Source organism: Glycine soja, chromosome 6, assembly GCF_004193775.1.
Source record: "Glycine soja cultivar W05 chromosome 6, ASM419377v2, whole genome shotgun sequence".
In the NCBI taxonomy this organism is placed as follows: Eukaryota; Viridiplantae; Streptophyta; class Magnoliopsida; order Fabales; family Fabaceae; genus Glycine; species Glycine soja.
In genome coordinates this window covers 42,592,946-42,610,041 of record NC_041007.1, presented here as the reverse complement: position 1 = coordinate 42,610,041, position 17,096 = coordinate 42,592,946, and the positions used below count along the sequence as shown (strand labels likewise).

Genomic DNA, 17,096 nt, shown 5'->3' with positions numbered 1-17,096 from the left:
TCTGGCCATGTTGGATTACATGTCATTGTTAAGAATAAGTCTGGAAATCCAAGATGTCCACAAATTGTCATGCCATCAAAATACAGTTGCTCCATATATCTTTGACTACCAACAAAACTACTTGGCAATATGATTCTCTTTCCTTTGTCCTTACCAAGTGTTTCAGGATGATCATTAGAGCCAGCTAAATTGATGTATTTGTCAACCCTGAGTTGTTGTTGATGCTGTCTGACATAGTTTAGTTTTTGAGATTCAATCATACAATATCCATCAACAATCCATTGCTGAAATAATCTTCTGGAATGAAGTATAGTTTGTGCTTCGTTGGTTCTTGACTGTAGCCGGTAACAAAAATATTCGTGCAATGTGACTTGTTTCCTCTTTGCAGTATGTATATTGGCATGATCTTTGTGAGGTATATTTAGTTTGTAACCATCTTCTCCTTTTGGGTATAAAAATGGATATTGCAAAGGCAAATATGCAGGATGAAGTTCATGTATTCTCTTCAGAAGTCTGGATTGTTTTTCTATTATAATATCTCTTTTATCAGCTGAGTGTTCATCACCAACAATCAAAGTAACAACTTCAGTGGTAGTTGGTAAGTTATACAACCTTCCGTCTGTTTGTCTTTCACTAATCAGTTTGATCTTTAGGTCTGGAACTGCAGTAGAATGCAATTTGTCCCTTGCCGTTTGAAACTTTTGGGCATAATGATTGTGATGATCAAGCATGTCTTTGATTGCAATGATAATCTGTTCATCAAGTATATCGTGCATCCTGTAAATAAAAAATTAGCCAGAACAGTATAGACATCTATTTGAATATGTAAATTTTTATATGTGTGACATAAGTATGAATACTAACGGGTTTTGTGAAAGTCTGTTGATGATCTCATTGTCTGTATCATAAATATATAGTTGTGCAAACTTAGGTGGGTTATTAGGCATAGGGAGGAGGCTTCCAATAAGATGATACGTTTTTCCATGTATACGAAAAGTTGGAGGTCTTTTTTCAGTGTTATAAGATCTGTCAAATTTGATACCGGGAGATGTGAAGGCAAACATTAGATTATATGTTCGTATGTATTGCTGGAAATTCTTAGCTTTAGGATCCTGGTTATTGAAAAGTAAGTGATTCAATGGATAGGGTGGTTCATGCAACAAAGACAATTGTATTTTTCCATCAGAACAACATAATGAAAACCTTGGTTTGTTCGTTTGTTTGTCTTTATTTATCCTCTCATCATACCACATCATAGCTTTACAATGTGGGCATTCCCATACAGGATCTCCAATATCAATGTAAGTACCACCTATAAATAAGGTATGAATAATAATTAAATATACCAAACACATTAGAATACATTTTATAGTTGGAAGTTCAAACTTGTATTTTGGTATGCATATGAGGTAGATAGAAAGGTCTGTTCATCATAATCATCAAGATCATCTATTGTTGGGTCATTTAATGAGTATTCTATATATATTGATATGGTATAACACACATCAGCCGAAAATATTCGATTTATTTATTTGATGATGGAAGAAACAGAATATAAATAAATATAAATAATGGATAAATACCTATATTAATGTTTTCCTGTGTCATATTTACATCATTATTGGTGGAATCTGAGTTGTCATCGCCGACAAATTGATCATCCTGTGTAGTGTTAGTTGGTGTCTGATGTTCATCTGCATAATAAACAAGCAATTTGACATTCTATATATAGTTGACTGTAGAAGAAAATATGAAAAGGATGTAATAATAAATAAAATGTGTGCATGTAGATATTTGATAATAGCATAACAATAAAAATTACCTGTATGAATGTCTGACTGTGTCATATTGGAATAAGGATTATTGATTTGGCATGTGGATGTAGAAGCAGTTGTTCTATTTTTTTTATTGTCATAAGATGACATCAAATTTCTCTAGATGGAAGAAACATTGATTGTATATCTTTTTGAGCAATGTCCATAATCATTTATAGATAAAGTCCTGTGTGATGGTGGTGTACATTGGAAGCTTGTAGCGGGGTTATTATTATGGTTAATGGTTGGACTACATTGTGAGATACACTGCAAGTTGTCTATAACAATAGTTTTTGTAAGTATAATATAATATTAATATGATATGAAAAATAGTAATGTATAAATGAATTACAAATTACAAATTACAAATTTGTATTAAGTATTACCATTAGTAGCTGAACGTTGTATTTTTCGTTGATGTAAAATAGTTTTCCTAAGCTTCCTTCATTCAGTATATTTGTCCATGAGTAGTTTGATTTCTGCAACAACTGTCTTATAATTGCCAAACAACACCAAAATCAAACGTTGAAATTGTGTTAAATAAGTTGCTAAATATCTATATTGATGTTTTCCTGTGTCATATTTACATCATTATCGGTGGAACGTGAGCTGTCATGGGCGACAAATTAATTATCCTGTGTAGTGTTAGTTGTTGTCTGATGTTTATCTGCATAATAAATAGACAATTTGGCATCCTATATATAAGTTGACTGCAGAATTAAATTTGAAAAGGATGTAATAATAAATAAAATGTGTATATGTAGATATATTTGATAATAGCATAACAATAAAAATTACCTATATCAATGTGAGACTGTGTCATATTAGAATAACGATTACTAGCTTGGCATGTGGAAGTAGAAGCAGTTGTTCTATTTTTTTGATTGTCATAAGATGACATCAAATTTTTCTGGATGGAAGAAAAATTGACTGTATGTCTTTTTGAGCAATATCCAGAATCATTTATAGGTAAAGTCCTGTGTGATGGTGGTGTACATTGGAAGCTTGTAGCGGGGTTATTATCATGGTTAATGGTTGGACTACATTGTGAGATACACTGCAAGTTGTCTATAACAATAGTTTTTGTAAGTATATTATAATATTAATATGATATGAAGAATAATAATGTATAAATGAATTACAAATTACAAATTACAAATCTGTATTAAATATTACCATTAGTAGCTGAACGTTGTCTTTTTCGTTGTTGTAAAATAGTTTTCCTACACTTCTTTCGTTCAGCATATTTGTCCATGAGTAGTTCGATTTCTGCAACAACTGGCTTATAATTGCCAAACAACACCAAAATCAAACGTTGAAACTAAGTTAAATAAGTTGTTGTAGTAGGTTGACTTTAAAATGATACCAACATTATAGTTATTTGCATTTGCATGAGCGAGTAAAGGATATGTATTTGCAATAGAAAAAGCAAAACAACATAAAACAATAGAAAAATTTGTATTCAAACACCCATTAAATTTCATACTCAATGGTTTAGGGTAGTATGAATAGTTTGCTGCTCTAAAATGTTAGGTTTGCAAATTCTCTGTTGTCTGAACATTTATGATCATCGTCTTTCTTATTGAAGTCGTAAACATGTAATTTTTTATGAGGGAGGAAACAAAATGTTGGAAAATAAATGGTGCATTGCCAGATGAATTGGAAGTAACAAAAGTTTTTTAACAATTGTTTTGATACCATTAATATTGATATTGATATTGATATTGATATTGATTGATTGACATCAATGGAGGATTGACAAAGGCCGTCGAAAGAGGGGAACAAGTTTATAGAGTTGGTGAATCCAGCTAACGAATGAAGCTTAGTTAGTGTTGCTAGTAAAGGTGTATTTATATTTGTTTCATTAAATGCATTGAGCGTGACATCCCAAAAAATAGCCACCTATAAAACATAGAACAATCATACCATACGTTTTTATAGTTGTACACATTAACTGCATTTGCAGATAATGAGGTCAGTAACAAAATAATAATAATAATAAGTATTGAAAAAATCAGAGAACAATAGACGCATATTAATGCTATTATTGTCCGTGTATTGTATATTGTATATATGAATAATAATATATGAATAATAATAAATTTTGGAAGTCTGGGATACGTTAAGCATGAGTTATTTTTAAAAAATATTATTATAATATAATTATTATTATTTATTATTTATTATTCATTATAATTATTAAAATAATAATAATAATATTAATACTAATACTAATACTAATTGAATTAAAATTTAAAATCATATATAAATATATAATAATACTGATTCCAATGTAATATGCCAACATATATGAAAGCAAAAAACAAAGAATTGTTTGTAAAACGTATAACCGTGCATTAACATTTTTGCTTCCCTGTTATATACTTGAAAAAGGAACGAAACACTGCTATAAGTGTTATGCCTTCCCTGTTATATATAATTATATATAAAAACATAAATAAATATGAATATAAGAATAAAAAAATTAAACCATTAAATGACATAAGCTAATATTTGGATATATCCCAACATTTGAATATTGAATATATAATAAAACGGTAAATATGACAGGAGGATATTGCATGAAACCAAGTATTTTGTTCGTCATACAGTCAAACTTGATTTAGTAACATGCAAACAAAGCAAACCGAATCGATTTATATGTTATCGTATGGCAATTTGAATAGTTAATTGATATGGTTGTATGTTATTGATTTAATAATTGTAATGGTATTCGCGATAGTAAAGAGTATGAGACGGATGAATACCAATGAAAAGTAAAACTTTAATTAAATATTATCATATATATTTGATATTCGATTGTTTATACATCATTTGCTATGAAATGATGGTGGACCGCACAAAATATATTGTCATATGTACTCAGTTAGCAGATTCAATACGATCAAATTGATGTTAAACAAAACATAGAAGCCGAATCCACAAGATTGTGGAAGCCCTAATTACTCAACTTTGATATGTTTGTTAGTTGATAACTGATACTATGTATGCTCATCAGAATCAAAATCAGAACTGGTTGCTGACAATTAATCCTTTTGGTTGGAGTTAAACAGGTGGAGTTTCCGGGATCGTAATCAGAAGACTGTGACAACGATGGTTGTGAACACATTTAGCAATATATATATTAAGAACAATATCATAAGTAAATATTTGGCATCATGCAATATTGAAACAAAAGACCCACCATGGGAACAAAAATTGGTGGTGAACTTTCTGGCTCAACAGCTATTGCTTTTCCCTTGATTGTTCATGCATTAAAAATATTAACACAGGAGAAACACCATTTATTGTTGTTGACCTTATATTGCGATAAACTTATTTAGTTATTACCTTCAACCCAAGGGTGGCTATCAATGATTGAATATGATGGAGTTCTTCACTCACATCCAACACAGATGATTGGCGCAATTGTGAACGGAACTTAAATCTGACAACCTAAGTTTTGGACAGGATTTCATCAACACACGTTGGAAACACCTTAATATCATCCCTAGCCTAGACAGGTGAAGTAAATGGTATCAATGACAAATCACAGAATCATTATTTAATCTATGGTTGTATTGTGTAGAACATACCGCTATCAACTCATCTCGACATTCTCCAACAATCTTACCAAACAGCTTAATACATGTTGCATCCCAGAGAAGGAAGTTTCCTTTGTCCCCATTATGCTCCATCCTAAAATTTAATTTATACCTTGACATCCATAGAAGTTTTAGGGAAATTTGCTAAAAACAGGAAAGTGTGTAAGTAAATAATTAGTACAAAAAATGATCATGGCTAATTGTGGAATTGTATCGATCACACTGGTATGGCAAGAATGGCAAGCTGAGCCACCTTTTGATGGATCAAATGTGGTTGTACAGTTTGGACAACTGTCATAACTCCATGGAGCATCAATGATGATTTCGTCAACTGTTCCAACAGTTAAGCAGTAACAATCTTGTAACATGGTAAATAATAGATGAGGAAAAAAACATGTGGTAAAGCCCATATTAACGAAAGCATTGTTCAATTATTAATCTGTCTGAGATTGTTGATTTCACCTATATTGACTACCTGAGCATTCTGCAAAAAATTTTCTACCACATTCCTCTGGCTAGATTGGGACTGAGAACCATCTTTATCATGGATTATCCCACCAGAATAAAATGGGACAGACAAACTGAATGGACGACAATATAAAAAATTAGAATCCGACCATTAAAGCGTATAAAAAATGCAAAGAAACTAAAAAACATGAACGTTGTAGTATGCCAACACTGTAAAAATGTAAATTTAATGACAAACCTTTGACGAAATTGGTGTATCTCTGTAATGTCAGCGTTGACATACAATTTAGATCCAAATTTGATATTTTGCACGCTCAGGGGATACTTGTCTAGAATGATATCCATCAATATCATCAACAACATACATATTTATCACCCAAAGTGAATAAATCTACATAATAAAGACTAACCAACACCAAAAACACCTGTAGCATCCTTGATTTTACCTAGGGTCAACATAACAACCAATGGTTCTTGAAGCAGAAGGTTTTTGTCAATAGCATCATGTAGCTGAATAGCATAGTCCTCCCAAACAGTTATTAGAATGTCGCAGTTACTATGACCAAACAATCACAATCAGTATGTTAGTTGTTGCTAACCTATTCATCATATATCATATATCATCATATAAAATAATAAGGACAAACTGGAATGGTCTGATTTGGTTAGTGTGAGAACATATATATATATGTGTGTGTGTGTGTTAAATTAGGAGATTTGAATACCTGTTATCCTTGAGCCTGATTGTCATCCTGTGAGGGGGATTAACCGTCTTAACATCGATCATATCATCAACCACACCAACAATATCTTGTCAAAGATGGCCAGACAAGACAAATGTTAGTCTGAGACAAATATGCATATCAAATTGTTGGTTAAACAAAAAACTAAACAAACTGACCCACTAAAGTATGGCAGGGTGCGAGGCCAGAGATTATATCAGTAAAAGGAGTAATGAGATAAATATTAGAAGGAATTTCTGGACGGTGGATTTCCTTGACAGATGTAGTTTTTAGGAAATAAACCAAATATGGAACTGGGCTGACTCTGTATTCAGATTGGTTGTCAACAATCCTCAGGTTCTGAATCCAATACGAAGAACCACACTGTAACTTGTCCCGCAATTCAGTGAACAGTTCTTGCCAGAGAGTAGCCCCAATTTTTGAACCCTAAAACACTTAAACCATAAAAAGAAGTGACATGACATACAATACAAATGAGTAATAACAACAATCAGAAAGAACACAACAATAACCGTTTGGTCCATCAACACCATCTCAATTGTTTATTTACTATTTTGCTTTCGAGCTTGCCAAAGATCAGTGATACGGACAACTATTTTCCATGTTCCTTTTCTGGTGTGTAACTCAGATATCAGATTTTCTTTCTGAGACATGGCGACAACACGGATAATAAAGACCACTGGGAATGACAAAAAGAGAGACAAATACAAAGAAAATAGGAATCACATTGAACATGAGCAAATAGTCGGAACAATACCAACATTGAAAATCTTTTTGTTATTGCAAAAAACCGTGACAAACAGAAATGCATAACTCAAAACGTGGTTAGAACAAAACAACAACAGACATTAGCAAACCTTTTTGGTTTTTTAAACAGTGGCAAACAGGAGCAATCCGGGAAAAAAAGTTGGACGAAAATAGAAACCTGCAATAAGAGAAGAAAATAACAACACACGTCAGTAAAGCCCAACAAAAAGGTAAAGGGTAACAAAAAAGAAGGATGGACAAAAATAGAGGAAATAAAAAAAAATCAAATACAAAGGTAATAAAAGATTTTTACACATGAATGAAAATGGACAGAAACACAAAAACCAAATACAAACCTGGAAAAAGAAGAACCAAATGACAGTTCCAGAGCTGGATATAGAAGAAGTTAAACAGTACTAAAGAAAATGAGAGTGACAATCAGACAAAGGTCACATTTGTTTTTAGTCCAAAGCAATATACAACCAAACCAAATGAAAATCAAAATGAGACAACATTTGTTTTCAGTCCAAAGCAATATACAACCAAATACAACCAAACTAAATGAGAATCAAAATGAGACAAAGCTCAAGTTTTTTTTTTCAGTACAAAGCAAATATACACAAAAAAAACCAACTACAAAGGTAAAGCTTTAAACATAAATGAAAATGAAGAGTCCAAAGCAATACACATAAAAAACAAAGACAAAGGTGAATGTTTTTTAACGCATGCAAGCAAACGAACATAAAGGCCAAAACGAACCACATACAAACGTGTAAAAAAAAAGAACAAAATAGAAACAATTGTAGGCATCAAAACGAACAGAAAGGCATAAACAATAGCAATGTAAATCAGAATCAGGCAAAGCTCACACATGTTTTCAGCACTTCAGTCCAAAGGAAACCGAAAAAGGTAAACAGACAATGAACACATAATTGGAAAAAATAAGCAAATGCAACACAAACCAAAAGTTCAGAAAGCAAGCCCAAAGGAGAGAAATAGTGAACGGAGTGAGGATAGGAGAGGTGGAGGTACGGGATGAGAATGGCAAAACAATGACAATATTGGGAAATGGGAAAAGAAGAAATGAGAAAAAAACCCCGACAGGACAACTGTAGGTACGGGCAAAAAAATGGAAAGCGGAAAAGGGAAGAAGCAAAAATGGCCAGGATGAACCTAAACAAAGGGACAGGATACGTGGACTGAAGTGAGCAATGAGCAAAGAAGCATAAAAGAGGGTTTTTTATTAGACAGGTGGCAACACACGGACTGAAGAGCAAAGAAGCATAAAAGAGGGTTTATTATTGGACAGGTGGCAACACATGACAATGAGCAAAGAAGAAGCATAAAAGAAGGCCTATAATTAGATAGGTGTCAACATGATAGAGTCCGGAAGTGGGACAGGTGGCAAAAGGACAGAGCTTCGGTAGTCAGGGCCTTGCTTGTATAATAGATAAAGATTATTAAGTCAAGTCAGCTAGTGGAGTTTTCCCCTCTTTGCCATATATATGTGGGATCCGCAGAAACCACGTCACTTAGTCAATGTGTAACTTGCCACATAGGCCCATTGCACATGCTACAAGGTTCATTATCATCAATTAAAGTTATGAAAGAAAGTTCATAGAATAGAAATATAAAGTCAAAAGTAATAATTATCGGAATGACATTATTAGTCTATTTAAGAAAGATAAATATTCTAAGACCATGATTTCCTATTCTTCTTGCTCGTGTAGAATATTGTAAAATTCAACTTTAAAAATTCGAAATTTTTTATGTATTGTATGATAAAAAAAATTCATTTGTTATTAATGTTTTCGAAAAAAATTAATAACAAATGATAAAAGATATATTACCCTAACATAAATATAAGTAAACTTAACTGCTGGCAAATGTATGAAAGAAGAAATTCAATTAGTAATATTTAATTCAATTTTTTTCTAAAATTAGCCTGGTTATTACAAGAGATAAAATTTTATTAAATGAAAGACAAAATAAAAATATTATTATTAAATATAATATAAAAGCTATTTAATATTTGATTATATTTAAGTCTAATTTTTTTTTGTTGCTTAAATTTAGATCTGAAGGAAATATCTGAGAACGAATAAAATTCATTTATTAGAAATTTAAAAATATCGATATGTAAAAATAAAATTATTATTTTATTTGATACTCAAGGTAAATATAAAATTATCAAAGAATAAAAAAAATTAAATATTTATTAAGGATCACAGATATATTTTAACTAAAAATTATTAGGAAAAAATATAATATTTATTAATTTATTAAAGACTAAAAAAAGTGTCAAAACACCAAAAAATAAAGCTTTTTTTTACCAAAGAGTAAAAATAAAAAAATATAGAATTTAAATATTTATTAGAAGTTAAAAAGATATTTTATCGTAAATTCAATTTATAAGCTAAATAGTAAGACTTTATTTTCCACACATCCCTTAGAAGCTAATGTCAATTTTCAATTCGCTGGCAGAACTGTCAAGTTGGACTAAGTTTTCCTCTTTGTTGTAAAGCTAGCATGATCGAGCATTATTAATGCTAACGCGTTTTTATTGCCCGGCTTTTTCCTCTTTGTTTTTTTCATTGTCCGGTTTTTTCTAGTGAAGACAATAGATATTAATGCTAACGCGTTTTTATTTTTATTTTTAGGCATTCAAGACGTGACTCATTTATATTTAATTGTATTATTATCATTATTATTAAAAATATTTAAAGTTTATGTAAATTTGGCTGTGTTTGGTCTTAGCTAGTCTTTGTAGAAAAATAAGATAAAACATTTGCAAAAAATAATAATAAATTATAATTTTGTGCCTAAACTTTTAAGATTTTTTACTTTTAGTATTTTTTATATGTTTCAACCAAGTAATTTTAAATGTTTTTGGATAGTGGTGTTAGAAGTCATTGCTATTGCAGAATCTGAAAGCGAGGACAATTACTGTCGGCTGTCGGCAGTGAAGAAATATAAAGCTAATAATTGTAGAAAGAAACGCTTCTTTCTTTATTTTTCCAATTTGTTTTGTACAAAGCTAATAATTGCGTCTTAGAATTTTCATTCTTCAAGCCTTGTGGGTCTTAAGCTAATAATTTGTTTTTGTACACTTATTTTAGGTTTCCTATTTTTTTTGCCACTGAATATAATAATTTATAGATTGTTGCAGATTATTATTAAATCAAGTCAGCTAGACTCAAATCTTCAGTATTAACACAAACTCTTGGAAGAAAATACTTACACATTTAGAGAACTTGGATGCTACAATTAGAGAAGATACTTACACATTTCTTATCAGTAAGACATTTGATGTAGTCTAAGTTTTGCCATTCCTCAATTTGACTACACTTAATGGTCCATTACGAATAGAACCCTGAAAGTTATTATTATAATACTGCAAGGTTTATAAAAATTATTCATGCAGGAGGGAACTTGTATTCAAATAATAATCGCATCAAAAGTGTTTCCATTCCATAGAATGCAAGAGCTGAGACAAGGATGTGAAATGTGTGATGAGATCCGGTGAATGGATTATTACATATCACCATGAAGAAATTAAACTTGGGAGATGTTCAATATAATGTACTGGTTGGATCATGAACAATCTACGTATCCAATTCGACTAAAGTTTAATTGCAGTTTAATCATAAATTTAACTGTATTGTACCAATCAAACAATGATCCAGAGATCTTCTTGTATGCTTGCGTGCTAGCTTGTATAATTTATGGTGATATATTGGCAGTTTGTAGCTTAAAATAAATGGTTGATAGTATGCTTTCGTCCAATTTGAAATTCCCTAGTGTAATGTTGGTGGGACTAATTCGAAGATGAAGTGATGTTTGCCAAAGGTGTACACTGTATATGTAGTGTAGGACTGTCATCAATAAAGTGTGGGTGACATGTTGAAATACGCTTACGTTTTTTCTGCAATAACAGTGTTTATATTTGAATTAGTATTTATTGAAATATGTACACGTCAATTGGGGGTTTGTAGTCATTGTTACCATTTGCTAAATGTTGATGTGGAGTGTTAGAACCTTGTCTTCTTTTTTGCAAAATGTGTTTTCTATTTTTCCTTTGTTGAGCAGAATTTTCCATTTGAACTTTCAGTTGTTAAAGTATTCTACAACATTTTTTTATTCTTTGAAAATAAGAATTTAGGTGCAACATATAATCCTGCAACATGTAGTATTACTTCCATATATCTAGCAATGTACGAATAGTAGCCACATGATATTGTTTCAGAACAAATAATGGTACATGAATGGTTGTTAGAATATTAAGTATAACATATAATAAATTGTATAAATATAGAAAATTTCCTTCAGATTTTGGAGTAAAAAATATATCTTTTGTTGTTCATGTTGGAGGTAAGTTGTGATGTTGTGGTAATCTTGCTTTTTGGCTTCCCATTTCGTTCATCATTTATCATCATCTAGCTTTTACCTGCTATTGAATGAGAATTGATGTTGTAGAAGTTGGGTGAAGATTTTGATATTGTTCACCATTGATAGTCATGAGAAGCTAGTAAAGAAAAGGAAGAAGGGTGACTTGTGCATTCCCTCGCGTATTTTTGTTTCCCACCAAATCTATGATTAGACATTTGTGTGGTTTAGGCTGAGACTTCTATCAACACTACAGTAATTTGGTAACTACTTTTCATTACTTGTGTTGATAGCTTTCACAAAAATGTTTTATTCAATACATTTGTTATATTTTATTGAATTTGTGTTTCGTCGAAATCTTTGGTGTGTTTGTTAATTTATTAGTCTTATTTGTGTTAAACATGCATTATTGATAAACTTGTTGATTTCAAAATACAAAGTTTTACAAACAATGTTTATAGCAAAATCTTCTTATATACTAGATTTAAAACTTTTTGGATAGCATTGATATATGTAACAACCATTGATAGGGTTCAGTGTTCTTTTGGATTGCACAAATTAATACTATATACCAAAATATGAATATATCCAAAAGAAAGTTATATATTTCAACAAATAGTAAATGACCATATAGTTTTGTAACGTTGTTCAGATAGTCGTAAATACCAAAAGGAAACATTGTCTGGCAATGCTAGGTAATTGAATTACAACATAGAAGTACTTTAGCATAGACACATAATAATTTCACCAACAAACAATTCTAAAATAAGCTACTGAATTGCCATCTTCAATTGGAGTCACTGTCATCCCAAGCCAACTGTTTTCTGATTATCAACTTTCATACTTTTTTATTAGGCCTGAAGTAGAAACATATCTCATCTCCAACACTAAAGGCATTGTCTCTCAAATATTGGTACCAAGGTTCAGCAACACATTGTAGGCCTTTTTGAGCATCGTGCATGGTACTAAAACTTGATAGCCCAAGTCTTTCCCAATAATTCATCAAAATAGGGAGGGAAAACCTTGATCTCATCGCCACTCTATGAATAAATAAACAAATTAAATGCAATATGAATATAGATAACATACATGGATGATTCTAATTCAGAAAACATACTGCAATCAACTCTTGGCAACATTGATCGGCCGTTTTGTCAAAGATTTTGATACATGTTGCATCCCAGAAATGGAAGTTAGTCTTCTCCCCATTCTGTTCCATTTTTAGAACTAACTTATACCTAACACAACAATATCCCTTTTAATAAACATTGAAATAATATACATAATAACTCATTGGAATTGACTTTGTTGGAAATTTGGGGAGACATATAAGTTACCTTGGAATGGTGTGAGTAACTTGGTTCTAGCACGAACAAAAATTGACACCAATTTTCAATGGATCAAATGTCATAGTACAATAGGGATAATTATCATAACTCCATGGTGTATCAATGATGACTTCATCCACCGTACCAACGATCAAATAGTAACAGTCCTAAATCAGTACATGCAAAACATAAATGAATGAATTATTAATTTTGATAACAGTTATTCAAATAACAGGGTCATTAATTTGATAGTTAAACTTGTTACCTGTCTCAGTCTGCTTATTTCACCTAACCTAACCATTTGAGCATTATGCAAGAACTTTTCAACCGAGTTTCGTTGGGAATATTGGATATATTGTGATTGAGAAACACTTCCTTCATTTGATACTCTGCCAGAATAGAACAACGTACCTACATCTAATATGCATTCATCAACATGAATAAATTTTGGTTTTATTATGAGCATGCAACAAAAGATGAAGGTCAAATTTGAGTGTTCCAAAAAACATATGCATTGTACCTATTATGGAATTCTTGGATTTTTGCTATATCAATGTTGACATACAACTTTGACCCGTGCTTGATATTTTGGACATTGAAGGGATACTTGTCTGCAAATAATGTTATAGTTACATGTAAAATGCATTCATATAATAAATTGAAGCAAATCTGAAAGAAATAGAAAACTCCATTAGAATGACCTTTAGGATCTTTGATTTTAACAAGTGTTAACATAACCACCAATGGCTTTCTAACAAAATGATTTTTCTCGATAGCATCATCAAGCTGAAAAGCATATTCCTCCTACACGGTCATGATCATCTCACCATCACTATAACAAAACAAAACATATATAGTTAAACATTAAATTAAAATATTACAAAAGAAGACTACTTCTAATGGTACCTATCTAAACATGTCTTAAAAAATAATGGCATCAACAATACTTGTTGTCTCTCAACTTGATTGTAGCTCTATATGTAGGATTAATTGTTTTATGCTCAATGACTTTGACCACAACACCAACAACATCTATTTAAAAAACACAATTGTAAGTATTCTTCACAAATTATCATATTGTCCATGCCTGAAATTGACTAAAGCACATACCAACTAAAGTATCATGCGGTACTACCCCAGCAATAATCAACAAATTGAGTTATAACATGGACATTAGGAGGAATCTCAGGACGTTCAGCCTCCTTCACAAAAGTTGTTTTGACTAGGTAAACCACAAATGAAATCGTACTTACTTTGTATGTAGAATGATTGTCAACAACTTTAATGTTCTGAATCAAATATGCAGAACCACAATGCAACTTTGCCTCAAATTCAGCAAATAGTTATTGCCATAGAGTGACGCCAATCATTGCACCCTACAAGAGTCAGGAATGAAACTCATGAATGTATCAAAGCACTGAAACGAATGTACTCAATTACAATATATCAAATAACAGCAAAATCGTTATTTGGTCCATCAACACCATCTTAATTGCTTGCCTGCCATTGTGCTTGTTAACATGCCACATATCAGTGATTCATACTGCTACCATTCAGATATCAGGTTTTCCTTGCGAGACATCGCCACAAATAAAACACAATATTTTCTTTATAAATACGAACGAATAATTTATAAAACACAATACACTATGGACATACAATGTCTGAAGCAAACAATGGGGAATAACAAAAGGCCTCAGTTTGTTTTCAAACAACATAGACAGGTAGAACACTTTGCAAACAACATAGTAGAGGCCATGAAACACTTAGTGGGCCACTACTACGGCACAAATGTATGATCATAGAAGGATTGGAAAGGCAAAAAAAACCAATAATGTAGGCAAAGGGTTCTGTTTCAAGTAAGGGAATCAAAACACTTTACCTCAAACTGTGGACATACACTGTCTGAAGCACATAGTGGGGAATAACAAAAAGTATCAGTCTATGTTGCAAAGAGAACACACACAAATAAAATAGACAATTATCACCAAATGTATATATAGACCAAGTACATAAAAACAAATGTATATATACACCAAGTAGATATAAATCCAAACAACATAGAGAGGCAGAACACTTTGAAAATAATATAGGAGATGCCATGAAACACCTAGTGAGCCACTGCTACGGCACAAATATATAATCATAGACGTTTTGGAAAGAAAAAAGAAAACGTAGGCAAAGGGTTATGTTTCAAGTAAGGGAATCAGAACAAAAAGTAGATAAAAACCATAAATTAAACAAACCAAGACACGACGAACCTATACTCATGCAGTTTTGACTTCAAAATCTTTTAATTACTCATTTTATTTCTATAATTTATCTTTTAATCTTTATAGTTATAAAATTATTATTTTTTTATAATTTATATTTTAATTTTATTTTAGCATGTATAGTTTAAAAGTTATTCTTTTAGTTTTTATGTTTTTTATTTTAATTTTACTTTAGTATCTATGGTTTAAAAGTGATATTTCTAATTCATATATTTTATATTCTAATTTTTTAAATTTTTATTATTAAAATATAAATAATATTATTAATAGTTTATTACAAAAATATTAACGAGTAATTCACATTTAATTTATCATATATGAGATAAAAAATAATTTATAATAAATTATTTTTATATTTTTTAAGAAAAATTAAAAGATAATTAAAATATAAATTATGAAAACTAAAAAAATAATTTTTAAACTATAATAACTAAAAATATTACTTTTAAATATAAGATTAAAAAATTAAATATAAATGATAAGTCCAAAAAAATTATTTTTAAATTATAGAAACAAAAATATACTAATCCTAAAATTATAGAAAAAAATGTGTAAATTTAACCTAATTTTTTTATTTATTAAAGTTAACATATATGGTTTATGGATACAAAGAAAGCATCGATAGTGAAAATGAGGAGTTTTTCTTGGCAGGTTCTTCCCCCACTTGCCATATGTTGGGGTCCGCAGAAATCGCGTTACCTATTTTGATGCGTCGCTTTTCCTCTTTATTTGTTTGATTTTTTGTTTTTGTATTTTTACTTTATTTTTCCCTTGTTCTTATTCAACTCAAGATATATAATAATACTTTATTTTAACCTAATTTTTTTATTTATTAAAGTTAACATATATGGTTTATGGATACAAAGAAAGCATGGACACTGAAAATGAGGAGTTTTTCTTGGCAGCTTCTTCCCCCACTTGTCATATGTTGGGATCCGCAAGAAACCGCGTCACTTATTTAAAGTTACCGTGAGACACGCTGAAAGTTTATCATCATTAATTAAAGTAATCGTTCACATGAAGTTATAAATTCAAGAGGCTATGTTTTCATTTTTAATAAATATTTGAATGTTTGTTTTTTAATGATATTTTTTTTATCTATATTGATTTCATACAGTAATTTTATTTTTGTTTATTAATATTTTTAATTTATGATAAATTAATGATATTTTTATTTTTATTTATTTTGTTATTAATCTTTTTTAAAAGAATTAATAAAAAAATTAAAATATGTTTATGATCTCCAATAAATATCTAAATTTTATATTTATTTTTTAATAAAAAAAGATTTATATTTTTTTATTCTTTGATAAAAATAACAATTTATTTTTATCGTTGAAATATTTTTTTAGTTACGATAAATTAGAAATATTTTATTTGCTCCCTGGTAAAAGAAATTATTTGTCATTAATTCCTTTAAAAAGATAAATAACATAAAAATAAATACGGGAACAAATACCAAATTTTTTTAATTTATTAGGAATTAAAAAATTATTATGAATAAAAAATAAAAATATTTTTTTATTTAGAACTCAATGTAAATAATAAAATAGAAAATAAATAAATAAATAATTTAAATATTTATTAGAGATTACAAATATATTTTAGTAAAAAATATCAGAAAACTAAAAACCAAAAATATTTTTTTACCAAAGAATAAAAATAAAAAAATTATTAAAAAATATAAAAAATTAAATATTTATTAGAGATCAAATTCAATATTTTATCTTAA

The 17,096-nt window shown here is 30.0% G+C and overlaps 1 long non-coding RNA gene and 1 pseudogene across 4 annotated transcripts in view; both read right to left on the bottom strand.

Moving 5' to 3' along the window:
* The window catches only part of LOC114417021, an 85,025-nt pseudogene that overhangs the window by 20,574 nt on the left and 47,355 nt on the right, over positions 1-17,096 (bottom strand). The window lies entirely within an intron of this gene.
* Positions 12,341-14,582, bottom strand: LOC114417022. 3 transcript variants are annotated; one of them, XR_003667696.1, is made up of 6 exons: positions 14,345-14,582; positions 13,612-13,702; positions 13,357-13,508; positions 13,101-13,258; positions 12,881-13,001; positions 12,341-12,803 (listed from the first exon to the last, which is right to left on the bottom strand). It is a non-coding gene; the product is annotated as an uncharacterized LOC114417022 (long non-coding RNA). The 3 variants fall into 3 exon arrangements; XR_003667697.1 differs by having other exon boundaries at positions 12,341-13,001; positions 13,357-13,502; XR_003667695.1 differs by having other exon boundaries at positions 12,341-13,001; positions 14,345-14,581.